The 27430-nt window shown below is 38.3% G+C and overlaps 1 protein-coding gene across 3 annotated transcripts in view; it reads right to left on the bottom strand.

Moving 5' to 3' along the window:
* Nucleotides 1-27430, bottom strand: part of LOC103472534 (semaphorin-6D-like) — a 177980-nt gene that overhangs the window by 78791 nt on the left and 71759 nt on the right. Inside the window, exon 3 of one of the 3 annotated variants that reach the window (XM_008422234.3) lies at nt 24539-24637. The exons of the other annotated variants lie outside the window; for them this stretch is intronic. The gene's annotated coding sequence lies outside the window, so the exon portion shown is untranslated. The remainder of the gene's footprint in view (nt 1-24538; nt 24638-27430) is intronic. 3 annotated transcript variants of the gene reach the window in all.

The raw sequence follows: 27430 nt of genomic DNA, 5'->3' as shown, positions 1-27430 counted from the left end.
GATACTTTTGTATACAATAGAGATCATCATCCATCACTGAAAGGTGCCCAGGTTGTGTGACTGCAAAGCAAACCCACATTTAAAACACTTGCACTCCTGTGCTGGTATGTGGTGATGCTACATTTGATTTTATTTTAAAAAATTAAATAAAAATATCCTCTCTTTGATTTCGTCAGTGCGAAAGTTATCGTTTCAGAGACGGTGTTTTAGTTCATTTAGATGCTTCTCAAACCATAGGAGTTAAATATTTCTATAACTTTAACATTCAGCTGAAGCTCGTATGAACAGAGAGAAATCTAGAATTTTGCAATTTCAATAAATTTGTTGGGATGTTGATATTGGAGAAGATTGACAACTATCTTAATATGTCCATTTATTTTAAAAAAAAATGTCACTACAAACAATTGAAAATGGTCTTCAAACTCTACCCGTTGATCAACACTGACTGACTTCAGATCATGTTGGCATCACGTAGCCAAATCCATTCAGTGCTTGAAATACAAACAAGTTGTCAAACACCATCTTCCACATGTTTTCTAAATCAGATTCTGCTGAGGAACATATTTCTCACATCAGACGGCTTCTGGAAGATCATGCCGTGTGTCTGCTCTCCACTGCGAACCACAGAGTCCTGCTGGCTCTGCAGCTGTCTTTGCTTTGCATCATATCATTATGTGACACTCATTCAGCAACCCCAAGCAAGTTTCAGACTACCTCCCAATGAGACCAGGAGTGCAATAATATTATAATGTTCCTGACTTCAAGTCAGGAGCGTAGCTTTGCATGCACCACAACAAGCTCTGTTGAATATTTTTCTCCAAAGTTTAAAAAAAATTAAAAAATGTCCTACATAATTATTGATGGAAGGATTTTATTCTGCATATGGCAACACATCAAATGACAAAAGTAAGCACCAATCAGATTAAAAAAGGCCTCAAATTACATGTAGAAAGGATTTGTCCTGCGTTGCCACCAGGCAGGATTCTTCACGTTCTGGAACTAATCAGATTTCTCCGCTTGGAGGATTGTAGTTTGAGTCTCTGGAGGATTGAAATCTCATCTGGTGGCAGAACTCCAGATCGAAGGAAATCTAATCAGAAGGCGTTTGGCATGAGGCGAATCCCAAAGCTGGCTCTCATTCATGAAGAAGCAAGAAGAAGAGCCAAGGGGAGATCGACGAACGTAAATTAGATCAACATGCAGGGAGGAAGAGAAGGAATTCATATCCAAGATGTTCCCACCTTACAGTGAGTCGACTAAAGGTATGCGAGGGTTTTGACTTCAAAGACGACGATTTCAGCCACTCAGTTCAAATCTGAGTTCGTTGCAAGTGCAATTCTCTCCACCTCAACTTTGAAATTCTTAAGACTAAAAGGATAATAATCGTTTTAGCCAAACAGGAGGTGTAAAAAATGGGAGGTTATGATTTAAGGTTGACCCAACAAGTTCAGACAGGGTACGATCAGTGGAGAATCTAGAGCAGCGCAAAATTCAAAGGGGAGCAGGAATTAAGTGGAGACAAAATGATCTGGAACAACTTTTTTAAAAAAGTAACAAAACAAAAAAACAGAGCGCCCAGCCGCCATTACCTGCTATTTGAGAACATTAATATTTGTCACGCAGCTCTCAACTGAACCCATTTAAATTAATGAAAACATAATGGATACTGGAGTAAAATAAGCTGAAGTGTAAATGGCTACCTCAATTAACTCAAACAATACTGTATTTTCTGCACTATAAGGTGCACCGGATTACAAGGCGCACCTTCAATGAATGGCTCATTTTAAAACTTTTTTCATATATAAGGCGCACCACATTATAAAGCGCATAGAATAGACGCTAAAGTAGAGGCTGGAGTTACGTTATGCATCCACTAGATGGAGCTGCACTAAAGGGAATGTCAACAAACAGTCCAACTCCAGTGGAAAATGAAGTCGGCGGCTTCTTACAGTAGTTGCTAGACCTGTTGTGGCTCATTATTGGTCCATATATAAGGCGGACCGGATTATAAGGCGCACTGTTTGTTTTTGAGGAGATTGAAGGTTTTTAGGTGCTCCTTATGGTGCGGAAAATTCGGTAAATTGTACAAAATGTAGTGGGAGTGGAAGAAATCTCCATGGATGAGTCTGGATTTTTCCAACAGCTGTAAGTTATATTTACATACAGCTGATAACAGATTGATGAAATAAGAGGTTTAAACATCTTTTATTCTCAAATATTAGTATAGTTTTATTTAAAAATGTCTGTGTTTTCAAGAGGTTTTATTGATGCAATCAGCAATCGACCATACCTCCTTATGCTACTTTATTCTTTGAAAAATATCCAACCCAATTTAAATCCAATTCTATAATTTGCACTACATTTGAGAAAATATTTTTTACTGCCTGTAAGAGTTTAGTTTTTTCTTGATTAGAGCATACCTAAAGCATAGAAACTAATTTTGTGAACATTTCCATACTGCTTACAGTTTTATAGCACCTTGTTTTAGTTCAGGTAAAACACAGCTGTAGTAAAACACAAAACGGGGTTCAACACTGCTTTGATTATTCCAAAAGTCAATGATTGTTGTCCAAGTTTGTGGAAAACACAAACAGCGGTTCATGTTTGGAAAACATGCATCTACAAATCAAATGATTCGAGCTCATAAAACCCACTGTCCCTCTGATTTGGATTACAAGGGGAAACAATACTGATCACACAGTGGGTACAGTTTAACATTTTGTTCTTGGAAACAAAAAAGGTGGCCAGTTCCAAGCAGACACTGGTGGCTCCAAATCTACGAGCCTGCCAAAACACTTTGCGATGGCAGATATACGCTGGCAGGATGTCAAAAGTTAAAGTTCTAATAAATCCACCTGCTGTTCCTTCAGCTGTTCAAGAGCAGAGTTTTTTAACCAACATGCACAGTTTGTTCCATTAGAAAACAAGCCGTCTATCAGAAATATGCCCAAAATATTCCTGCACAGCGGTTCTCTTTACCAAGTGAGAGTGAAAACAAACCTGACAAGGTGGGACTACTGCAGGAAACTCCTTTGTCACAGCTGGGAAGGAATTGAGGGAGGCAAAGTAAGGATGTTGTTTCAGAAACGCTCATTTTAGAACAACAAATTGCCAGCTTGCAGTTGGTCTCTTAAGTTCAGCCATATTGTGTTGCATAAGTCCCCATTTAGACCCTCGTTTGGTCAGACCACGTTGTAAAAAAAACAAACACTCAGGTATAGCATGAAAAAGCTATGCCTTAACTTAGAAAGTTTGTTCACATCACTAAAGAAAAACCAAAGATGTGACCAATGAAACATTAAAGAATCTGATGGATAACGATGGGAAAATCCAATGTTTCAATTGTTGACTGTGTTCCATGATTTTGTATTTTTGTGTTATGATGTGAAGCACTTTGAAACGCCTTGTTGCTGAAAGGTGCTATATAAATAAAATTGGATTGATTGACCATTCGTAACACTCAGATGCAGGAAGTGTGTGTGGGAGTGTATGCATTAGTGAGTTGAATGTGAGGATGGGGAAGAATATTTATATAAATTTGGAGGTTGCAAGGTTGTTTATGAAAATGTATGTCATTTTTGGATCTCGACTTATGAATTGTATTCACTTTAATGCTTAGAAATCCCCAACCAAGCGCTGGTGATGTGAATTATCTTTAGCTCTGTAGTCTGGGTGAAACGGATCAGTTACAGACGTGTTATGTTCCGTTTGTGCGCAGTGTTCATGTCAAGTAAACAATTAAATAAAAGGAGTTCTGCCTATTTGAGATCGAGTCGTAGAGGCTTAGAGAGAAAATAATTATATGGTCTAACTGAAATTGAAGTTTAGTGGAAGAGGTTTGGCGAGTTGAAAATTGGGTTTTCCTTTTCCTCACAATTACTAATCCAAAGGGGATGCAAGTTTGGAACAGATTCACAATCCCTTCAGCAAATTCCAGGCCCGCCCTGCGGTTTTTCTCCCAGTGTCCAAAACTCCTTCCCATTGGTGGAACTCCTCACCTCATCTGTACGGTTGTGCATGAGAGGAAGCTCAGTTCGGCTTCTTACAGCTGAGATCTCGTTGTCGGAGCCACGGTCTAAATCTAATGACCACAAGTGGGATCGAAATATAGACAGAACGCTAAATTAAGGAGTTTGCTTCCTGGCTCAGCTCTTCACAGCGAAGCACTGACTGCATTATTGCAGAGAAAGGTCTATTCTGTCTACTCATCTCCCACTTTGAAGAACTGTGCAATTTTAAAGCGGAAATGTGTTTCTCTAGCAAACTATAGTACATCCTACAATTGAGCGTTGATGAGCAGCTCCTCATGACCCCAAATAGCATGTAGGTCATGTACAATTAGATCTTTGAAAGTGAAATTATGTTAATTTAATTCCATTCATCTCATGTTAGAGCAATTATACCATTAACTCCCTGGCAGTCATAAAAAAAAAACACTGTTTTTAAGGGCATTACTTGAGCTATCAAACATTTACTGCAACATAGCAAAGTTTAGGAATTTTGGCAAAAATCAAATCCTGAATAAACGAGGCTTTCAGGTTTTCATTGTTTTACATTCACGGGTAAGATACCTGGAGAAGATAAACTCATCGGTTAGTCAGAAGGGTGACACTTTATTAAGTGGATGGCAGCCATGCAGGCTTGTCAGAAGATCCTCTGATTGGCCACGGTCTCTGGTTTCCATAGATACGATTATGATGCTTCATGTCTCCACGTCTTTGAGGTTGAGGCCGTTATGTTTGTTCTTCTGTTTGAGCCTCAGTCAGCAAACATATTAAACCTCTCAACAACAAATCTGATCTTTATCGCCCGGCTCAGGCACGCACAGAAAAACACACAACAAGGCAAATGGGCCGAGTCAGATTTTCATCTGTTTGTCCTGCAATAATCCCATATGTGATCTTTCCATGGGTTAATCCCCTGTGCCTCTCTGTGCCTCCATCCGTCTGCTGCTGTAGATTTACTTTCATCACTACAGACATTTACTCAACTTCTTTATCTATCCTCTTCCTCCTCTGCAGTTTAACCCCCAAACCTCCATCATTTTCTCTTCAATTTCACAGTGGTTTTTCATTTTTCCCCTTCTTTTTGTCCGTCTCTCACTCTCTTTCTTTCAGTTTTATGACTTTATGTAATCACTGCAAATCCCAACAGGCTAAAAGCTTTATTGGCAGGAGATCTGTGTTCGTGCCACCATAGCATTCAGAGCAACACAGCAAACAGCAAATAAGATTTACCAAAGAGAGCGTCTCTGCAGTTCCAATAAAAATACGTCAAAGGGTCCTTAATGGCGTTCAGACTTAGCGGGAGTGCAGCTGTGGTTTATTGGTCCTCTAATGGCCCTTAAACCTGTCTGCAGACTTCATTCATCATGCTGCTTGAACAACATTCAGATCTTTATGAAAGAGGATGTTCGAAACGATGACGTAACGTCAGTGTTTGCAGCTCTATTTGAGCGTCGTTAGAGTTGCATAAAATGACAAATAATCATTCAAGATTACACAAACAGGTTAACAAGTTAAAATAAATAAGGAATAAATCCTACAATGATAAAGTTTAAGCAACAGATCTTTTGCATCTGTTTTATGGTTTTTCCTCAATTGATTGGCTTTTCTTGCTGTCTCCAACAATCTGCAAGGGTGAAAACTCTTCCCTGATTGGTCAGCAGGACAATGATAGACAAATATGAATAGGGTCTGTATTTGGGATGTGAAAATTATGTCATCAAGCATGTATTATCTCAATCCATCTCTTTGGTAAACAAAGAAAAACACTTGAAAAAAAATATGTTCACCAAGTTTATCTTCTGTGAGAGAAAAAGCCTTTTGGAGCAATTTTAACTTTTTTTCCCCACACACATATTGTGGAGGAAAAGCAATAAAGTAGCCTCTTCAAATAAACTAAAATATTTATAGATTGTGTATGAACTCAGTACAACTGGAACAAATAAATATATCTGAGCTGATCTAATGGAACATTGATTTTAGAGACCATAAGTGAGAGTGTTGCCTCTTTGAGGTTTGAGTTGCATAAGAGAAGGTTCTGGTTGTTTCGTGTTCAGGCACCAAGCAGCAGCTCCGGTTACCCGGCCTTCTGGGAGCCTCCGAATGGTTTCCTGGAAGGGAAGCCGTCTGAGTGTTTGGCTCTGCTCCTCTACGACTCTTTCCCCAGGTGGGAAGTGACCCAGGGTGCGTTCACACTGCAGCCTGAAGTGACCCAATTCCAATTTTTTGGCAATTCCGATTTTTTTGCCGGGGTCGTTCATGCTGCCAGTAAATGCGACCTGTATGCGTTCTGCAGTGTGAACCGGCAAACAACCTGAAAGTGTCCCGCATGCGCACTAGAGGGCGCAATAGCGCCAGCGTTCTCAGTGTTCTGCTAACCGCCATAAAAAGAAGAAGTGCTCAGTGTTTGCGGAAGTAAACATGGAGGCTAACGATGGAGCTTAGCTTACACATTTGAAGTTGTTGTCCAGCCGGAGCAGCACATTAACAATTTAATCATCATATAGTCCGTCATGGTTGTTGTTTTTCTTCCCGCTTGCGCGTATCAGGACGTAGAATAATGAGATTTGTTGAGAATCAGTGACGTTCAGTTCGGATGAATGCGACCTGGACGTTAGGTCGCATTTGAATCGGATACGTATCGGATATGGGTCACATTCGAAAAAGAATCCGACCTGTGCTGTTCACACTGCCATGAAAAGATCGGATACAGGTCACATTACGTAAAAAAAAAATTGGTCACTTCAGGCTGCAGTGTGAACGCACCCCCAGTCACCAGGAGGGGTCCAATTGGGCCAACCGCAGAGATGTGCTTTTTTTCTAGTTGGATTTTTGTGCTCGGCTTGTGATATCCATAATGATCAAACACCAGGTGGCTCATAGGCTCACTTGGGACCAAACGGACTAACCAAACGTCCATAATCAGACTTTTGGTGTTTTTTCTTGGACACTCAGCTCTCAACTGATCACCACCTGGCAGCACATTGGATTGCCAGGGGAAGCTTGAGGACAGAATCAAAATGAGAGGGAGGGGTGAAGAATGAACGCCTGGAGGTGGACCTTTCAAGAAATCCATAATTTATCCCTCCAGAAGAGCTTCTCTAAAGGTCGTTGGGATTCAGCGGCACGGATTAAAAAGTGGCACCTATTTTAGATGTGCCATGTGGGAGCTGTGGCCTGAAATGCGCCGGTGTGTGCTGGGACAGCAATTAGAAAAGAGAAAGGAGGACATTTTATGCCAAATCCTTTAAGTTTATATTATTTAATCATTTGGTTTTTATTTAGCTTCTTTCATTCTTTTTTTATGCATTTGCACAGCTTTCTATTCTTCCAAAAATACTCAATAATTCTTTTTTTTTTCCCTTTTGGATTCATCTTTTCAGATTTCCACATTTATACATAATATATGAATTATACATCGCTTTCTTCTATATGCGTCTTAAGATTACTGTTGAACCTGGTCCAAATGCTTTGGTTCCTTTCTCTATTAGTTAAAGGTCATCATCATCATCATCGTCATCTCTGATGTGATCTGTCCAAAACAACAGCCCCTAATCACACCCTAACTCTTGTCCCGCGTTTCCATGGCGATGTAAAAAATGGAAAGCTAATGAGCTGGATCCTTGTTGGATCATGAAGTATTGAATCATTCCCGTCTCTTTCCTCTTTCCTTACCCATCTGTTTGAATTCTCTCATCATTTCTTTAATTAGATTCTGTCAAGCTTTTCTTCCTCCACCTCCTTTACATTTTCTACTTTTTCACCTGATCCTTGTCAGTGTCATTTTCAGCTATAATGAAAAGTCAGCTTCAGCCTCTTTTATTATTTAACAACAAGCTACTATCTACTCTTACTTTACTATCCATTTTGTGAACTATTTTTTAGTTTTTTTTCTTCCAACTTTATTCTAAATGTATATTGTTGATCAACATTCCTATAACATTCATTTCCTCAGGTTTTTGTAATAAATTTTCTCTTTTATTCAGGCTGCAGTCTCACTGAGCCATTTCCATCTGATGTTAAATTCAGTACTTGTCTTAACTTCAAATAACTTATGCTTTAATTTAAAAAAGATCAGACAGACTCCTAAAATAAAATAGTTTAAAACAACACATCTTTTACATTGCAGAGATTTCAAAAAGTTTGGCTTTTGAGTAATATTTCGTTTTCAGAAAAGTACATTTCGGCCTCATCTTTGCTAATTTGGTTTCATGTTAAAACACTACAGTTGGTCTATTTTCAGTCTAGTGTATTATTCACATGACTGCATAATCTACCTAAACTACATATTTTATCTCATCTTTCTATGTTACACCACACCTACATAGAAATAATTGCATCGTATGAGAAAAATAAAGAAAAAATAAAATAGGCAAACTATTGTAAATGTTAGCTAGATAAATAGTAGGTCTCATTTATCTGGAAGGCCCCAGCATGATCCCGACCTGGACAAATTCTCCATCTTCCACTCCCTGCTCAGCCATTCTCATTCTTTAATTTCTGAAAATCATTTTCTTGTCAGCTCATCTATTCAACCGTTTATGATTTTGTCACTTTTGAATTCATTAATTCAGTTTCTTTCCTTATTATCCCAAACTGACAGATCATCATCATCATCATCATCATCCTGCCTCCGTCTCATGAAGTCCATCTGCTAATGAACATCTTATAACTCCAAATCATCTGTCCAAACCTAATGTCTGTTTCCATCTCTGTATTCTTCCCAAATTTTTTTATGTTGAATTGCATAGATATTACATTATAGACTAAATATAGAATTTTCATTTACAGTTTTCTTCTAACTATAAATGTCATATTTCATGCAGATCCCAGTCATTACTGATGCTGTGCAGGTTTGCAGAGTATAACCCATCATCTATCAGATATTGATGTTTTCTGAAACATTTGAAGTTCAAAGTTAGTGTAGCAAAGGACTGGACTATTTTAAACCTTTTCAAGCCATTTTTTCTTCTTCTGCCTTACAAATCCAGGTTTTTTTCCTTTTAATGTTACGTGCAATCAAACCCCATAAGCACCAACCCACCTAGTCAATGACAAAACCACAAATCAGGGTTTTCTTCTGCTGCTACGATCAAATCAGTACTTCAGTCTTCACCATTTGAAAAGCATTAAAAGTACTCTTACTCTGATTCCAGAAGAGGTGCTTTTTTTTCTTTTTTTCCCTCATGGTTTCTTTATTTCCCTCCGACTCGTTTATTCTTCTATTCTGAAGTTACAGATCAGCTACAATATTCCTTTGCAGATGATCCAGAAATGACTCATCTCAGAAACAAAGAATGTAAACAGAAAACCTCAACACATCTCTAAAAAACAGTAATCAACTCTGAGTAATCAATGGGTAATATAATGATCAAACAGTAATCCATTATTCAGTCAGACAAAAGTTAAGCACTAAAATGGAAATAACTGAAAACCTTCTGAGCATATTTTGTAAACAGACGAAGCAGGAAGCAAATAATTCATTATTTAGCAAAGTGACAGAAAAATGTCAGCATATTTTTCCACACTTCAGAATTCAAACACTGTTCAGAATTTCTTCTTTTATAAATGAAACTGCTTAAACGCGTGGTTATTTTCAGCAGCTCTGAGGAAACAAAATGCCATTTGAAAATCTAAATATTTAATAGATGCAGTCTGTCCTTTTTTCCAGTTAGTTTGTTTAGTTTGAAAGAAAAAAACTCAAACCTCAAGAGCTCTTAAAATGTCAGACATACGGCACCAATATGAGAAAAGCTGAGACAAACACTTTCTTGCTGGATGCAGAAATATACAGTCACACACTGAACATACAAATTCAGTTCAGTTTACGGAAAAGCTGTCAGTGTACTCAGTGTGTGCAGAAATGCACCAACTGTTCTGCAGCTCTGCTACGTGAAAGATGGGGGCAGCTTTCCACCTGACAGCTACCTGATTTATTCATGTACCGTCTTTAGCAACGTGTCTGCATTATTTTAGACCATTAGGTTCTTCCTCCCATGACACCCAGAATCAAAGTATCAGTCTAAAAAGAAAGGGGGAGACCTTTGCTGCAGATCTTCCTCCTTTCTCCCTCTGCACACCTTTAGTTTGAGGAACATAAAAACAAAAAAAGCATATAGAAACACCTAGCTGTATAGAAACTGCACAAATAGCTACACAAATCGAGCTGGTTGTTTCAGACAAGAAAACTCTTCCAGTAACCAAAACTTTTCAAGATATTGATAATACCTCTATCGATTTCTAACATAACCAGGATGTCTCTTATAAATGGTCACTGCACGATGGAAAGAATGAGCCTCAAGAACTCAATGATCACATAAGACTTAAAAGATTAATTCTGCACGGCTGATTGGATGGCATGTCACAGAACAGATGGACAGCGACTCAAAACAGACTGGAAGCAGATCAGGAGTTTCTCAAGATAAAACTAGCAGAATATCCTACAGCTGTCAGATCAGCCGTGTCATCTCAACCTGAACGGTGAAGGAGAGTCATGAATATAGAACTAAATGGCTTTTATGTTGAACTGTGGATTTGTCTGGAGGTCATTATGCAAAAGGCAGTATACTGTACTGTTTCAACTACAAGAATAATTTGAGAAAAAAATATTTTCCTTCTTTACAGCAGTTCAACTTCTAAAGTTCAAGACTATTTATCGAGATTTTTAGAGTTTAGAATCCAGAAATGTTTTAACATCCAGCAGAAACCCCGTCAGGTTATTCACAAACACGGAGAAAAAGAAAAGAATCCAACATCATCAGTTTAAGTGGTGCTTCCTATTGGAGCCAGAATGTTAAAAATACGGAAAAATAGGTTTAAGGGACATTCAGAGAAGAGCAGACCGACTCTACAACCAGCTATGCCTCCGATAGCCTGGGGTCGTGGGTAGGAGGTCAAAGGATCCAGCTGATTCTCAATTGAGCAGATTACAAGCAGTACAGGAGGGGGCATGGGTCACATAGGCATATGATTGGTGTAAAAGCTCTGGGGATTATTGTAGTCTTTCTAGACGTCAGCGGTTGTGAGGGCAGGACCCAGACGAACTCTCCCTGATCTTCTATAAGTGCATGTATTGGCTCTGCAGTAGTTTGTCATTCCAATGTGAAAGACAGATGGGCAGGAGGTGCTAATACAGGCCCAGTCCTTTGGGTTACATTGAAAATGGCAAAGAAAAAAAAAAAAAGTTAAATACTAAAAAGTTAAACAAAATGACATTACAGAGCAGGTGAAGTCATACAAGTAGAGCTCAAACAATGGCCAATAATCAGTGGAAATGAGGGCCAACATTTCCAATATCGAATGAAACAAGTACCGCATTTTCCACACTATAAGGCACCTAAAAACCCTCAATTTCCTCAAAAGCCGACAGTGCGCTTTATAACCCAGTGCACCTCATATATGGACCGATATTGAGCCACAACAGGTCTAGCAACTACGGTAAGCAGCCGCCGACTTCATTTTTGCCCGTAGAAGAAGAAGCGTGGATGCATAACGTAACTCCAGCCTCTACTGTAGCATCTATTCAATGCACCTTATAATGCGGTGCGCCTTATGACATTTTTTTTTAAATAGGCCATTCATTGAAGGTGCACCTTATAATCCGGTGCGCCTTATAGTGCGGAAAATACGGTATATCAAAATCTTCTTGAATTAAAAAGCGTACATCTATTTTAATTAATTTCACATTGGGGGCAGTAAAGAGGTCAGGAGGCCATCCCAGTGGTGGGATGCACCCTGGGCGGGTCAGGGGTTAAAACAGGTTAAATAAAAAAAATGTACCCACATTTTCAAAACAAGCCCAAATGATTAAAAACCCAAACACAGACAGCAGATGTAAGGTTACTGGTGGAATCAGTAGAAATTTACAAAAGTGGCACTTTCATCCTTAAATTTTCTTCAAGTTGTTTAAAGCTCGTTAATATTGGACAGTAAATCAAAGCCTGGTGGATATTTCTTTGCAAAGTTGTTACTTGCATGTTAAGCTTCATCTTAAGTTATGTGAAAACAAACATATATGAATAACTATTATAGCTGTGACAAAAGGAAGACAAAGACAAATTGCGAGAACAAATCTGGGTCAAACTGCCAGTTCATTTCCACATGAACTTCGCCATTTCATCCCAACCCATTTCCATCGTTTCCCCCTAAAAAGAGCATATTTTCTTATTTACAGCACACAGAAGTTAACTTAAATGAGCAATTAAGTAATTGGTGCAAAATAGTTATGAAAATGTATAAATGCATCTGAGTATATTGCACTCGTTCCACTGATTGTGGTTCTGATCCCCGTTTGGACCGTTCCATTCTCATCAAAAATTAGCTTGATTGAACCAAAATAGCTCATTTTTATTCACTTATATCCAAACGTTGCATACAAAGATTAACATGTTGGTGTATAAAACACTTGAGAAAATAATTGTTGTGCGTCTGAAAATCATACAAAACTACAAACAAAAAGCAAAACAGCCGAATCACCAGCGTCTCGGGTGCCTTTTTCCAGATCAACCCTTAAATCAGTACAACTAAGATATATATATATATATATATATATATATATATATATATATATATATATATATATATATATATATAAATAAACACACACACATATATTTTCTTTAAGGTAATTTCTTTCAGTTCCTTCAGACATGAGGAAGATCCATTATGTGTGACCAGCACCTGATGACCCAGAGACTTTATGATCAACTCGATTCAAAGAGAAATCCAGATCAAAGTGAGCAAATGCTTTAGTACTAAACATGAATGCAGGATTACTTTACAACTGTCCCTGCAATGAAAAACTCTGTATGCCAGTTGAATCTTTTTCCAGTTCTCTGATACAAACGGCGTCTCACCGATATAAGAACGATGTGATGCAAGATGGTAGAAGCCTCGCATCACAAAGCGGTTCATTCAGAAAAAGAAAAGCCTTTTTCATCTTACTCCCATTCTTTGAAGCAAAGGCTGCGTTTTTATTCCCCCAAAATGTCTGCGTCACTCATTGTGGTAAATAATAACAGTGACTAAGTGAACAGCTCGGCCTGCAGCGGGGTTTAAATCTCTGCTAAACCTCCCGATTTGATCCGGTTCCAGCCGAGCGGCGTTGTTGCCACCGAGCGTCGCCTCCATCTGTCGCTCAGTCTTCCATCGCTGGCGAGCGGATCAGTCACTAAGGAGACGACGGCACCTGAGCACAACTGTCAGCACATCACTGTCAGCTCTAGGCACTCAGGTACTAAAGCAAAATCATGTGTTCAACCAGGATCCAGATTATTTTTTTAAAATAAAACTGTACATTCAGTGCGACAACTTGAGCTACTGATTTCTCATCAGCAGAATCTTTAGTGGAATTAAACCGGGCCTAAATACACGTTTCTCTGGGTCTGAAGTAAGAATGCACACCTGTTGGCTTCAAGGTAATGCAAACCAGTCATGTATTATTTTCAAACGTTCATATTACTGACCAAAACCAATAAAAAAAAGCCTTTAAACAGCCAAACCAAACCAACTTTATTTACAAAGCACTTTAAAACAACCACAGCTGATACAAAGTGCTGTACATTAAAACATAACATAATAAAAAAAAATTTAAAACTTAGTTTAAAAACAAAAACATACTATTTAAAACTAGATCCCGCTAGTGCTGAAAGCCAAGTAAAATAGATGGGTTTTAAGACGAACTTTAAACTGAAGTCTGTATGTTAATCAGCTGAGTTTCCCCTGAAACAGTTTGGATTTACTCTGTAAACAAGCTGGATTCAAACACAATGTTTATCGCTTTAAAACCTCTGAAAATGTTATTTAAAGCATGGGTGGCGTCTTCATGACTACAATTACTTCATTGAGAAAACAAAAGGAAACAGTTTTAATGCTTTTTCTCTGTTTCTACTCTAGCGGGTTGTTCCTGGTTTACCTGTGGCACGTTACAATTTTGCTTTAAACATCAGTTATTGCTGATCAGAAGGTAAAATATTGCAAAAGGCAATGAAAGGAGGGATGTCCTCCTTATTCATTAAATTCAGCTAAACTAAGAACTCCCAGCATTTTCAATCCATCAACATGTCGACCAAGACAATATGCGCTTCTTTGAGTTTAACATTTTAAAAACTTTCCTTCATCTTTTTGTTTTCTAAAGGAATGCTTCTGCAAAGACTAAAGCACATTTCTTTCTTCCATGTTTTCTAGTGATTAGGGAAAAAAGAGAAAACAAAACAATGGAATCGGCTCGTCAGACCACAAAGAAAACCAGAAGCTGCTATGGGTGAAATAAAAGGAAAGTCGGTGCATCTCTTTGAACTAGATGCAAGAGCAGGTCCTGAAGTGACCCAACTTTTCTAATGTTGCAGAGTTAAAGTGGCCCAGCTTTTCCTGGAGCTGCAGCTCAGCTGGCCAAGTTGATGCTCCAACCTTTTTCTTATTCTTACAAAAGAGCCTGTTCAGATCTCTGGCTGTGAAAAACAAATAGCGGTGGTGTGAAACTGACTAAATGAGTACCTGAGATGGTCCTCACACACAGACACTGTTTGGAACAAATCCCAGGGAAAACTCTGCTTCCCGCGGCAATTCAAGAGAAGCAGCCAACCAAAGGAGTTCGTCTTCTACCTTATCCAGTCTGTCCTGAGCAAACCTGTCGTTTCGCTCATCCTCAAAACAGAATAGACTCAAACTGCAAGCTGCAAAACGGTCTGCAGCAAGGACCGTCAGAGTTAACCTTCCTTCTGTGAAAGGGCATGCAGGGTCCGGAAAAGGGCAACTAACATCTCTGCAGATCCCACACATACTGGACATGTTTTAGTTTTTGGTAAAAACTCTTGATGAAAATAAAACATACTGATATTTTAGCTGTTCTTTCATGATGTCTCACTAGCCCAAGCCTATAAAAAATAAGTTATTTGACAAAGTTAATTTACAAACATCTAATCAAATTAGAAATGTTAAAATAAAACAATATTTTACGTTCACAGATGTGCATCACATGCAGCAATGTGATCTTATTCTTTGCTGCACTCCATCTTGTAGATATTTAAATGAGTGAAAACAAAGTTAGTTTGTTTATCATACGTTTTATGCATAAATATCCAATGCTGGGTTTGACATTTTCTGAGCATGAGAACAGGGACGAGCACGTTGTACAGCTAGCTTGATCCCTGGGCAGCAGAGGCAACAGTCCAGAGATGAGAAGATTACACTGGATTCATACTTGCCTGATTATCTGCTACATGGAAAGTGTTGTTTCTCTGCATGTGTACATGAAGGGATTGTGGTTTTATAAGAAATTGGCAGTATTTGACCCAGAGAACTGAGTGTTTTCCTGGGAATTTAAATCTCTTGCTAGTCTAACCTCATGTAAATTTTAATACAATTATCCTGGTGTCTGCAGGACTCGCATGTACAACCGCATGCTGAAAGGTTTCCATGCCATAAGTGTTTGAAGCAAGTGGCAAAGTACACATGCCTTCAGGCGTAAATGCTACATCTCAGCTAACACTTGACACCCAGCACTTAAGTAAATTGTGAAAATTAAAGTGCTATAGAATTTACATGAAGAGGCAAGTACGTTTATTATTAGCTATGCAACTGTTTAATATGTGCAGACATTCAGAAGACAGAGAACATCTAATGTACTTTCACTTTAAATCAGATCTGTAATATTCAGGATTTAACATTTCAGAAAAACAAGACAAAGTTATTTTACAAGCAAGTTCAATAAATAATCCAGCATGTTTTTAGCATTAGCATAAGGTCAGTTTTCTGCTGGGAAATTGTTTAAGAATTCAAAAGTTATTTTACCTATATAAAACATTTCCAAAGCCATACGTTGGCACCTGTATGTATTTTCCGACTAAACATTCTGTGTTAAGAGCAGTTTAGCTGGTACATCTGCAGAGAGCGAGGTTGTATCCTGTCATCATAAATGATAGCCTGACGGTAGGTCTGGAAGATTTTCATAGCAATAATTTGGCCGTTTTTCACCCACTGACAGATGGACTTGTTCTGAAATACTCCGAAGCAAAGCTAGAGAAAACCTAAAAGGCTTCTGTCAGATCTTTCAGGGCCCTGCTTCATCTGCCGACAAGAAGAAATTAGACTCAAGAGCTTAAATCTTAAGAGGAAGATGTTGATTCTCAGGCCTGTCAAAGAAAAATGCCTCTAATGGTGAGAAAATGGGGAAAAGTTTGAGCAAAGGAAGTATTTACTGTGAAAAAAGAAAAATCGACAAGTCAGACGCCACCCAGCTTAAAATGTAGCAATATGAGTGCAATAGGTTATTTTTTTATTGTCTTTTTAGTCTTTAGACAACGAAAATGTGCTCAACCAACATAAAAAGAATGATTCTTAAGTTTTAGTTCCTTCAGGCAGTGATCTACAATTAAAAACTGTTAAAGCTACAACATCAAATGTATTTAAAAAAGATTACAAGAAACATTATGCAATTAAATAAGCAAAAGTAGATCAACATAGAACAGACAATGAACAGCAGGTCACGGTCCAGTCCAGACCAGTACAACTGTACTGGTCATGGTCCAGTACAGAAATACAGCAGAAAAAATGAGAAAATCCAGCAGTAGAAGCCGGTTTCTTTTCACTTCTTTCAAATAGAAAATAATTCTCAAAGAAACAGGAACAGAAAAAAAATAAAAGCTTTTGTATGAAGGGTGCTGCTGTAGGCCACCACGCCAAGTACAGGAAAACAGGAACTGTGAACTTTGAAATGCATTTCAGAATGAAACATGTTTCCAAAACTACTTTGAAATAAACAAAATAATGGTATTCATTTAGTGTTTGATAGTGTCTGATAGTGTTGTACCCAGTAGGTCAAAACAATACCTGACAATGCAATTTTATGACCAGTGGGCTTTCCATTAGTCCAGCACTCACACTGCATTATGGACATATTAAAGAAACTTACTAAAACGAATTATTTTAACCTAGAAGCTAGTAAACAAATGCCATCATCAACTTTCCAGCGAGTCCTACTCCATAATGTGCTGACATGTCACTCAATGAGGATGAAGCCATTACCCCAAAAGCAACATAAAAAGCCTGATAACAGGTTGTAAATACCCTCAGGAACAATGGTCTTAATTTTTGGAGGCAGTCTGTGGCATGATGAAATTAAAACTGAAGTGTTGTATTTGGAGGAAAACGCCTGCCTGAGAGCGCCGTCCCTGCTGTTAGGATTGGCAGCTTCATGTTGGGAAGCGTTTTTTTTGTTTTTCCCACAGGAGACGCACAAAACAGACATGATGTGCACAGAACAAAATGTGAAAATATTAAAGCGACCTCTGTAGACATTAGCCTGGAAGTTAATCTAGGGAATAAATGGGTCTTCCAAATCAACAATGAACCAGAGCGAACCACTAAACTATTAAAGCTGCTAATAAACAGCAGAGTCGATGTGCTGAAGCAGACAGACCTGATTTCAGCCCCATGGAAAGTGTGAACCTGGAGCTGCAGGTAAACACAAACCTGACTCAGTTCAGTCAGTTGTCAGGAAAAAATGGACCAAATTATCAAATGTTGCCACAAGTTTGACCCATGTCATACCATTTTCTATAAAATGCTCAATAAATGTGCAAACATCTGAAGAAAACAAAAAATAAGCTAACTAAGCATGATGTATTTTATACCGTGGATGAAAATATCAGTTTCATTTGTAAATAATAATAAAAAAGATATCTGATAAGATAACCTACTTAAATGTACAATTTCCAGGAGATTGTCTGTGGTCATTTGTGACTAATGAAAAAGGAGAGATCATGACTCCTGATTAATAAACTTGACTGAGATTATTAATTGTATTCTTCAACTGGAGACTAAACCTACAAATCACTTCCACTTTAAGAAAATGCAGAAAAATGAGCTAATATTATAGGAAAATGTTATAACAATCCACACACCGGTTTCAAAGCAGAAATACTAATTGATGTTTTTCTCTGAAACAGTGTGGTTAATGTACACATTTCATAACCTACACACCAATATTTTCACACACACAAAGCTGGGTGACATTTCTCAGCCTAACAAGCTTATCCTGCAACACTAAACAGAGACGCTGACAAAGATCTGCTGATGACAACATTGACCGTTTGTGTGTGTGTGTGCGCGTGTGTGTGCGCGTTGGCCACACGCTGCGCGACTCACCGTGATGATTGAAGGAAATGAGTTTTTGCCCTTTTTATCTTCAAGATTTGTTGTGTTTTCAAAAGCCTCTTTTAATGTAGTTCTGACATCCAATTCACTCTTTTCATCTAAACAAAGACACAGATTTTCTTTCTTTGGGAGGGAGGGATTACTTCAATAAATTTAGAAGTGCCTTCAAATAATCACTCCTAACAAGGATAAAAGACTCATCGTTTAGCTGGGTATTCAATAAAAAATAAAAGTGGAGAATAATTGTCTTGTGAAAACTGTAGATTGCCAGACAAATCAAGATGAAGGTCTCCATTTCAACTAATTTCCATGTAGTGATGAATAATTCTATATTTCATGAAATACGGGAGTTAAATGTTTGATCGCAAATCAAAGAACCTATTTTTCTGTCTCATAGCCAAACACAAAAGCACAACATTTTGTCCAAAAACCAATTTACAGTGGTCAGCAAAGCAAAGCAGTAAAATGGGTTTATTGGACATTGAAAATCTCCTGCTTCATAAAAACAGACAAATTATGCCCCGACTGTATAAACTGTCTCATGTATAATGGATTTGTGAAAATATGGAGAAACACTCACTCACATTTTTGGATCATCCAAATCAGTTTTCTTTGTCTCTAATGCACAAAATGTTTTCAATCGATCATCTACTTACTCTCAGTGAGCAAAAAGTATAATTTATAAATATGTTCACCAAGTGTAAAATCCATAAAGCATTTCTCTTGTGTTCTATGTCGCATATGAATAAGGTTTAGCCACAAGGTTTGATTTCTTTAGATTTAAAAGTACGTTAAGATTTCAAATCCGAAGTTTACAAATGCCATAATTTGTTGCTTGTATTTCACATGCATACATGATGCCACCTTCACATGAGCAGCCATAAATCCTCAGAGCAACATGCACACACATTCAAATAAAATCTAAAAAGATTAAAAGTTCAACAGATTTAAACTCGAATACCAAGAAACATGTCTGATTGCTAGTCTACATAATGCCAATTCTGGGATTTCATCAAACTCCCAAACCTGCACACTGGCAAGCAAAGCTTTGCTTCAGCAGATAATCTACGTATAAATCCAGCGCAGTTCTGTCAGCTCTAATCTGCTTCTCCTGTCGCTCAGATATCAGACTAACTGTCTTAAGTGCTGCTGAACAACATTTTTCTTTACTTATGATAAAGAACACCAGTGGGGGGGAAAAAAAAAGAATCACTATTTGCGATATTCATAATCACAGAAAACACTAAAAATAAAGTTTGTTTTAGAAATGCCCGATATATTAGCAATAGCATTGGTCTTGGATGATGTTTGTCATTTAACATTTTGATATCGCTTCGGTAATATTGACCCAGTTTTACCAAGCGGGGTAAACTCAATGTTTGCCCATGTTGTTGCATTTGTGTTTCTGGAAGGGGCCGGTCATGTGACGTTTGTTCAGTAATGTGACAGTGATCGAGAAACAGTGGAGTGTCTGATGTTGAAACAACAGGAAAATGTGCATGCAGTTGGTAAACATCAGCTATCAGTCATTATACCAATATTAATATACCACCCCAAATTTTTGCAAGTTAATCTGTAATTTCTTTGGCCTACAGGTTTAATATAAAATGCACAAATGTGCATGTCCGGTTTTGTCTGTCTAAACATAAAAACTCATATCAAGTGCAGGTGGTTATCTTCACATGTAATGAATTGTTACATTACTGTACTTCAGTGTAATTTCAGATATGAGCATTAAACTACTACTAGAACATTATCTTCAATATAAAAAAATGCTGCAAATTATTTATTTTTTTTAATTACGAATATTTAACTCAACAAAAAGCACAAATATGCACAAATTTATGGGAGAAGCCAGCATATTAGTATGTCATTTTACTTTGAAAGAAAAACATGTTGGGTTCCTAATGCTCCATTTGAGAATCATGGGCATAACAGGGCAAACGAGGAACCCACATGTACTGTTACCATGACGATCAATTTGGTAACCGAGAGGGGAAAGACGGATCATAATTTACTCAAATGATTTATACTTATTAGCTCACTTTCACTCTGATCGCACAAGATGAAGACGTTTCATGCGACTCAAGTCCCAAATCTCAAGTCTAAGTCAAGACTTTGTTTCTTCAAGGTTAAGTTTAAGACTTCAGTCACCAGTTCTCCAGTGACCTGGGCAGACAACAGTGAATACGATTATTTTCAACAAACATTTCAAACCAGAAATAAATGAGGTTAAGTATTGAAAGCGGGAAAAGAAGCTAATTACTCATGATTTTTGAACAAGTGAATTAAAAGGTGAAATTAATGAGTTTGTTGTTGTTTTAGTGGACTTCTGTAAAATCGTAAAAATTCCTTCAGCTTGTAGTTTGTGCTTTTCCTTCATTAAATTCACCAACAGTATTTCTGCTGGTGAATTTGAATTAAAATCCTTGCTGGCATGCGGGTTTTAGCAGCCGTCATCCCCTCATCAAAGACAAGAGTCTGCAAGCTTAGTGATGACAAGAGAATGAGCAACAGACGTATAGATGCCGAGTTCTCCTGGATGACTGGACCTCAGTCCTAGCAACACTCAACTGCCTTCACAGGACAGATTTTACAGATGAAATATTTGCAGACAAAGAGACAAGCTGAGACTTCTAAAAAGTGATAAAAGTTTAAAAAAAAAGAAATAAAAAAACTTCCTTTTGTCCAGAACTGAGTGAAATACTGACCCAGAACGACTCGACATGCCGGTTCTGGCCCTTATCAATCAAGTGCAGAAGATGGGAACTGTGCAGCTTTTTGAATTGGTGACAACAGCTTTGACTTATTTCTGCAGAAACTGCTGAAAAATAGAGCTCTGAGGGAAGAAAGTTGCTGTGTATAACATAGAATGATAAAAGCATAGAAATGATTGAAGCAAACAAGGCCACAAAAATTTAAATAAAATACACATTCGTTCCAGCTGGATCTATTTCATATGCAAATATTTTAATGACCAACTCTACAGGAACAGTAACATCCAATACAGCAAATTCCACAAAAGTTAAATAATTCAAATGAGCCCAAAGGCAAGCTTTACATTTGAGCTGCTTCTGCTGCGACTAAATGTTATTTTAAGGTGCTTCTGCAGAACCCAATCAAATGCAGAAAACAGCGCAGGGATCTTGTTACTAACTTTAGCATTACGAACAAACACTCTGAACTCTGACTGTACCTGCTTTTATAGGTGGAGAGACTCTGGAGATGCATTGTTTATCTTCGCAAATTGAGTATGTGCCTCCCACACCTACCCACCCACACACACACACCCACCCACCCACAAACACTCACACTTTCTCCCTCTGGCTCCCAGCTGAATTGACTGCAGACCAGCCTACCGAAGAGCTGAGAACGCATCAGATCTGAGCTCCATTAATTTGTCCTTCCAATAACGTCCAACACACACCGCTAGCTCATAAATACTCATCTGTGTGTGCAGACAGCACCACACAGACACCCGTGGAGGTTTAAATATAATAAAGGCCACACATGGACAGGCAGGAAGGCACAAAGCAGGAATAACCAACTGCCTGCCAAAAGCTCTCTGCACACAATTATACTTCCATCTTTGTGTGCAGCCTCATTGACAAAATGTCCCACAAGTAAACGGCCAACCCAACACCAGGGCTACTCCTGGCAAGACATTAAGACATTCATGAGAGCTTGGTTTTTCTAACAAGAACAGGGAAAACATGACAGCACAACATATAACATGGAGTCAGAAGCCCTTATATGTGGTGCATGAAGCTTCGAAGACTTTTTTATGCATAAAATATGCTGTAAATACAGCGACAAACTGAATTATCTCCTCACAGTTATGCAATAACAAAGTCTGGGCTTCCAACTTGCACATTTGGAGGCTTTTCTTTGACAGGTAGCCGTTGTTGATGTATGTCTCACGATGAAGAAGCTCTGCAGTTGGTCTGCTAGCGTCAGCACAAAGCAGGCGCTAGTTTTAGGTCCCATGTAGACTGAATGGGTGGTTTATCGATTGTCCCTCTGTAAAAACAGGATACACTGGCGCTGACACGGGGATTTGAACAGACTTGAGAATCTGCTGAGGGAGAGTAGTTAACACTCTGAAGTTTTCCTGAGCGCATAGCGAGGAGGGTAAACGACGACGTATATTTCAACCAATCGGGTTTACGAAAAAAAGCCTAAACCTTGGCTGACAGAACATTTCAGTTGAGCTGAAGAGGATTTAAGAGAACAAACAGCAAGCTTGACATGTCAACGCTCCAACCAAGGCCCAGATTTACAGAAGCTCTCAGACGTTTGCGTGATGTTCGAATCTGAAGCGGTGCTGAAAAGTTGGCTTGTGTTCTCTTTAGAGTATTCATGCAGCAAGTCTGAACCTGCAACGTTTACCTTGACCCATCCGTCATTACCAATGCTCTCCTCAGCTCAGTGGCACCTTCTTCTGATCTAATGCTGATGACAAGAGCCTAACCTCCTCCACTCAGTCTAGTTGCCCCTTGTGGAGTATGCAGCTGCCAGGGCAACCCCGACACAGACGAGAGGAAAAGCGTGAAGCAGCAGCAATGGGGTGATGTACAGAAAAGAGGCGAAGGAGAGAGGATGAAAAGATGAGACGGGGATGAGACGGCGACACTCAGTCTAAACCTGAAGTAAATCAGATTTGCAAAGATCTGAAGACACAGCGAGATGCACAGAGTGGCTCTCTGCTGTTGGTTAATCAGCTCTTGGCCATGCCTCTCTGGGATTAGGATGCCGCTGGGAGTCCCTAAAGAGATCAGCCCTACACATGTCTCAAAGAGAGCCGCAGGTTTTCTAGATCAGGGTTGATCAAAGCATTTTGAAATGTGGTCAGTTTCTGCTCTATTAATCCTGCTCCATTTTCTAACATTTGGTCATTTATGATCATTGCACTGAAAATGTGGAAGAGTTGCATCCATATATCAGCACTAGCTGTCAATACGTAAAACGCAAACGGTCAGATTTAAAAAAGAAAACATACGGTCGTGTTACAGGTTTTAAAATCAGAAATGAAAAAAATCATCCGATTTCACTTAGAAATGGCAAAAAGGCTTAAAAACTCAAACTCCCCCTTTGCTATACTGAGATTGTAATAAGTTGCTCAAACAAATCCGACTAATTTTGGTAAAGGAAGATACTGTATTAGTTATACTGAGAAAGAAATAAACACATTTAAACCAAACTATATGCCCCCTTTACTTTGGAAGGATTTTGTTTCTCCCAATTCATTTTTCTCCCACTTCAGGTGCAAGAAGATGCAAGACATTGATGACATAACGTCAGAGATCGATTTTCACACTGCAACTAGATACCGACTGGTCAATCTAATGATGCACAGGATGAACATAGTTTTACTGCAGCTCCACCAACCACTGAAGGTTATCTCACATTTCAAGAAACCCATAAGAGCAGGATTAATGTGTCTGAAATAAAAACTGAGATTTTACCGCTTTAAAAAACATACAGCTACTGTAAGTATTTGTGAAATAAAATTCACAAAAATAACTACATATTCAAACATTCTATTTTACCATGAATTTCAATAAATTCAGTAGCCTTCAATAAATACTTATAAAGGTCTTCACATTTTTCACATATTTGTCCTTCAGATAAATTCACATGGGAAGTTATTCTTAACGCAACTACGTACTTTAAATAAACCTACCCAATGAATAAGAGTAGGTTAAAAACAGTGCTACCGTTTCTTCACATTTATTAACATTCTGAGGGAGGAGACGTGAACAAATAATGTTCAGTGTATCATCTAACATCTGCATCATTACATTTAGATGCAAAAGGAACATCGTGACCAACACTGAGGACACACTGAATAACTTTCACAGGCAAAGAGTTTGAAGACTGGAGGTTCACACCAACATACTGGTCCAAAAAGAAAAACAGAAGATTATGCAGATGTACAGCATCAAACCACTGACACAACAGACCAACTCAAAAGTGAGAATAATTTCTACAGTTTTGACTGTATTCTTTGTTATGTTGAAAGGTTGGACCAGGCATTTCAGGTTGTGAAGATTTTACTACCAGATGTGTAGTTGTTAATTTGTTACACAATTTTCTTATGATAAAAAAATCTTAATAGACTGATTGATCAACTATAATGTTTTACTCATTTTCAGAAAAGGAGCAGTTTGATTCTGCAATACCTGCAATTTTGCACTTGATTTAAATCTTCAGGACTGGGCAACATGATCAGCTATTGACAGGTTATGACAGCATGATCACTTACATTATTACCAACATCATACTAACAAATCACACTGACATAGAAGGAGCCCTTTTTAAAATAAAAAACAAATCCCGACAAGAGTTGCCTTCTTTGTTTCAGTAAAAATGTGACTTACTGGACTTCCCCCTGTGAAGACATGCTGTCCTGTTCTAATGGAACCGTTTGTGGCATCTGGATTAATCTTTTATGTCAAGTCTTCAAAGCCGAATCCACCCTGCAGGTGTGAGCATAGGATGTTGATAAGTTGAAAACAACTGTGGCTTTGCCAAAATACACACAGCTTGAAGCGAGAAAGGATGGGTTGAATCATGGCTGTAATCTCACAAATCTTGGGAAAGCTTTTTTCTCCTTACAATGGATGCTTACCAACACATGGCTGCACAAATTCCTAGAAAGAGTGTGAAGCAAAGACGATAAATTATTTAAGATTAGACAGCTGGGTCGCACAGATCATCTTTTTCTTACAGTTTGAACACAAGAAACGAGAGTTTTTGTCTCTTTTTGTCCCATAGACATCTGAGGAAAGGACATGTTGAAGCGAACCACCTGTGTGAGCCGTCTGCTGGCTCAGTGATGTGGGTCAGGTTCAGACAAGTTAACCTGGGACTTTCTCCATCTCTGCACCAGTACAGGAGCCCATCTGGCAGATTACTTCACTGGTTTTTAACAGCTAAACTTAAAGCGGAGCTGGCAGCTTCAAAAAGCCGATTCGCCAAATAATTATTTGAGCTGTTGGAGTGGGGCAGAATGTAAAGTTCTGTTTTGCTCACAACCTGAGAAGGTAACGAGTAAAAAAATAAATCTGGGGTTGAGATCTAATTAAAGCAAATATATTGATTTATTATTAATATCTAGACTTGGATATGAAGTGAAAGCAGTTGAGTGGTGAAGTGGACATGAGTTTCAAAATGCTTTGCTCAACTTATCGGTAGAATAAGTGTTGATATGGGATTCTGATATGGTGATTGTTTTAGAAATTACATCAATGCAATAGATTAAAATACTCCCAATCATTATCTGTTCCCTTTTCTAGACTTTTGATTGAATTTTTACAGCATTTACAACAGATTACACCAGATTTAAAAAGTATCACTTTTAGCTCTACAATAGATAGTCAAATTTCAATTTTGTTAACCTTTTGACTCTGGATGAATTGAGTTCAATTAAACTACAGTGTAAACTCACTTATTTTAGCTTTTGTTAAAAATCCAGACCATGTCCCACTACAATCATTTCTATGGCCATAAAGGTATGAAATGAACCTTTATGCATGCAAACATTTATCCAAGATTTGGTAACTTGATGGATTAGAAACCATCTGAGCAATAAATCCAGTGATGAACTGTCCTTACTACTAAATATATGAGAGTCAACTGTTAGTATTCTTATAATAAAATAAGAGTGAGTGGGAGAAACACCAACTCGGCCAGAAACTGGATGAATTGAACTGATTAAAGTGTAGAGGTCACCAACTTTACGCAGAGTCAATCGAAACCTCAGATTCTATAGTCAATCTTCGGATTAGCCATGGCTGAGCAGATCCATCAAAGCTTTGATAGATGAAATGTAAATTGCAATAAGCAGAGAGGTTGAACAGTTTGCTCTGGACCAGTGAAGAGATTCTCTGCAGTAGAGCATGAGGCTGCTGTGATTCCAGGTCCATAAAGACATGGATGAGTAAGTTTAGCAGGAAGAGTTTGATTAGACTGCAAACTGTCCAGACCTCAAACCCAGTAGGAAATCTTTGGCATGAAATAAAGCCAGACCTTCACGTTGGGTCAAACAAGTTTAATTTTGGAAGAAAGATTTTTTTTTTTTAAATCCAATAAAATCTTCATAAACCTTGTGAAAAGATCTTCCCAGAATAGCTGTTATAGTTGCAAAGATTATAATAATAAATTCTGTTTACACTCTGTCGTTTTCCCCCAAGCTGCTGCATTAAACTGGCTTAATTTCCAGCAACATTCAAAAACTTTTATTTTCCATTTCCGTTCACAGTTTCATTACCGCTAAGGTTTTAAATTAAACTCAGAGGATTATATGGTTGGCATATTCAAACCCACACAATTCTGCAAGTCAGCAGCATTGAGTCAGTCAACCATAACCTTCATAAACTGAAGCATAATTTCCACTTTATGGCCATTATCCATCAATCCCTTCCACAAAAGTGTACAACTAGTCTCACCAAGATGGGCATTTACAACAGAAATTATTTGAAAATGCGTTTTATTTAGAACAGCCCTCCGCTTTAAAACGGGACATTAATCCAGCTGTGGTCATTAGACACACAGACTCCCCAGTGCACCACAACCAGATGACTCTGTCTGACACAGTTGCCAGGCTGCAGGCAGCAGCCAGTTTATCTGTAGTTCACTGAACCTCTACTTGTACTTACACAATATCCCTGCCCTGCATAAACCCCTGGATGGGCCAGTTCATTTGGACCTGCTCTTAACTGCACCTCAGCTGTTTAGATGATAAGTGACAGACAAACAAAAGCACCGATGCTGCCTGAGAGCCACTACTGCAGCTCTGTCTGTAATGATGATTGGACTGAGAAGCCATTACATTAATGATCCGTCTCCACAGGGAGGTTGTGGCTAATGATCGATGAGGTGGACAGAAAGGACAAGAATGGAGAGAAAAGCAGCAGCGAGAGAAACGTTTAGGAAAAGGTATGGAGCAAAAAGAAACTCAGGCAAGTCAGAACATTTTTAAGGAAGCTGTAGTTTGTAGTTGCTTTAATACTTTCTTAATAAAAATGCTTTCAATGTGACTTTATGTACAGCTTTGGTTGGTAGGTTAACTTACATACTTATGTTTGTAGTCCCAGGCCAACTCCATGGTTCTACAATCCAGACCAATATGAAAAACAAAACAACTGGGTTGGAAATTCAGAATATTTTTATTTTGTCAAAAAAAGAAAACCAAAAATCCTAAATACAAAAGTTATCCAAAATTCAGATGTGGAACTAAATTAAGATAAAATCATATCCACCATCTTATC

This window comes from Poecilia reticulata, chromosome 11 (genome assembly GCF_904066995.2).
Source record: "Poecilia reticulata chromosome 11, P_reticulata-male-v2, whole genome shotgun sequence".
Lineage (NCBI taxonomy): Eukaryota > Metazoa > Chordata > Actinopteri > Cyprinodontiformes > Poeciliidae > Poecilia > Poecilia reticulata.
This window is presented reverse-complemented; position numbering and strand designations above follow the sequence as displayed.